The 2,478-nt window shown below is 38.0% G+C and overlaps 1 pseudogene; it reads left to right on the forward strand.

Moving 5' to 3' along the window:
* Positions 1–1,991: 1,991 nt before the first annotated feature.
* The window catches only part of LOC111616788, a 5,679-nt pseudogene continuing 5,192 nt past the window's right edge, over positions 1,992–2,478 (forward strand).

The raw sequence follows: 2,478 nt of genomic DNA on the forward strand, positions 1-2,478 counted from the left end.
CTCCAGTTCCAGAAGGTTCCAGAATAATGCCAGTACCACAAACTGCTAGGATATATTCCAGAAAGTTTCAGAAGCATTCCCTTATTAGAGATGGGTAATGTGACGCCATCTAGTAGGGATGAGGGATGTAAATCTGGTTCCTTTTTCTTTGAACTCGGATAACTTTTCCGTAGGTCAACCGAAAATCACCAAACTCTGGAAAAATATCAAGCAACTATGTAGTTTTATATTTTAAGAAACAGCATCCAAAACTGCCAAAATACGCTTTTGTTATTAAGCATCAAAGAGGCGAAAGTCGACACTTCCGTTTTTTGAATATATCTTTTATCTGAGTCAATAATATTTTCCAAAAAGTAATTTATGCACATGCCAGAATTCCCCTGAGCATTTTGACACCAAAATCATCAAAATCTAACGTGGAATTTTTTTAAAAATCAGACAGTGACGAAAGTGAAAAAGCTACTGCAGAAGCCCAGGCAATTAATTTATTTAACATATTAAAATTAAATGATTTAAAACTAGAATATTTATAACTTCTATTCTATCCTATCAGCTTAGTTGTGTCCAACTCTCGGTCACTCTATGGATCGAAGCTCTCCATGCCTCTGTATCCTGCGCAGCCTCCTTCAATTCAGTTATAGATAATTAGTGTCACTTTTGATTGTGTGGAGCCACCGAATCCTTGGTCGGCCTCGCGCTTTTTCTCGCTAACCATCCCAGCTTGACCGCCTTCTCAGGGGAGCTGGTTCTCATTATATGACCAAAAAAAGACAATTTATGTTTGTTTATCTGGACTTCCAGTGAGATTTTCGGAAGACAGTTTTGTTGGTAATGCGCGCTGTCCATGGAATGCGCAAAAGTCGTCTCCAACACTACATTCATTCATTCATTTCTTTATTAACGCACACAATGGTACATGCCGGGTTCCGCAGTGAGCACTACCCGGTGATAACAAATTACAATAATAAAGATACAGATAGATATAGGTGTTACAAAATACATAATTATTATAATATAAAGGTAAAATACACAGGCGTAATAGGTACACAATACAATAACACAATACAATAACACAATACAATACAATACAGAAAACACTGACGATCGAGCGGTGTCTCGAAGATTGTGCTTGGTGCGATTTCAGCTAAAATCCAGTCACATTCGACACCAATACACAAAGTCCATCCTTAAAAAGAGACAGCCATAAGCAAAATAGGATGAAGAAAAATGTTCTTCAGCACTAATGTATATATTGTGTACTGTAAACTTAGTGCTGCAGTCTTGATCATCTGTCCGCACGTAAACAGTACACTTTGGTAGAGAATAACTACTGAATAATCAGGATAAATTACACTTATGCCAGACATCCTGAGGCTTATGATGTGTAACATGATGGCTGCTGAAATTAGAATTATTTGATGAATCGGAATAAGATGGTATCGTATCATACTCAAGAGAGTGATTGAGTACAAAGCTGACTAAAAGCCACTGACTGTTGTACGTGCAAAGTATTTGGTGATTAAGTCGAAAAAGGCCTCATATGAGTCTTTTTCACGAAGGATTGTGTTATAGTCAGACCAGTTATGGCCATGTGAATTAATAGTGGTAATCAGTATATGTCGCTCCAAATTAAGCATGGGGCACTCATAAATGTAGTGCACATTACTATCTGTAACACCACACAGGGAGCACATTGAACTGGTTGCGTTAACGAATCTCGCTAGATAAGATTGAAAGCGACCATGGCCGGTAAGAAATTGCGTAACAAAACTATTAGGTCTGTACCATTTGTATGTAAAAAAGGTCTTGATACAAGGTATAAATCTATGAGTAATAGGGTGGTTATGTTGGTCCCAGGTGTTTTGCCAAGTTAATAGGAGATCCTGCCAGAGAATTCTTTTGAGAGTACTGGTGCTGATTTTATCATAAGAGATATTAAGACTATTATCGTTGGAAGCTGCCTTAGCTAAGGCATCAGCTCTTTCGTTACCATGGGTACCTATATGTGCACGAGTCCAGTAAATATAATATCGATTGGAAGACTTGGAAATGAGAGTGTTAATGTCATAAACGATTGGGTGAAAGGATCTTTTACGAAGGATTGCAATAGAGGAAGAGCTATCAGTAATGATAGCTATTTGTTTATGCTGGACATTGTTAGCCCAAGTAATGGCCATTTTCAAGGCATAGAGTTCTGCTTGAAAAATAGTGCATTGTTCACCCAATCTGAACTGGCCCAGAGCAATCTCCTGCCCGTTCTGGTAAACAACATAACTACAACCAACCTTTATATCTGTTTTCGAACCATCCGTAAAGATTTCGTAATCATTGTAAGAGGGTTGCTCGAAGACGATTGACGGTGTGGACGAAAGGGCCAAAGATTGTGAATAAATGACAAAAGAAATTTCTTGTTCCAAGTCGGTGTGACTTATTTGTTGGTTGCTAGTATAAATATCAAGGCCATGCTTTATTTGCCAT

Source organism: Centruroides sculpturatus, unplaced genomic scaffold, assembly GCF_000671375.1.
Source record: "Centruroides sculpturatus isolate CEXI.00-Female unplaced genomic scaffold, Cexi_2.0 scaffold3619, whole genome shotgun sequence".
Lineage (NCBI taxonomy): Eukaryota > Metazoa > Arthropoda > Arachnida > Scorpiones > Buthidae > Centruroides > Centruroides sculpturatus.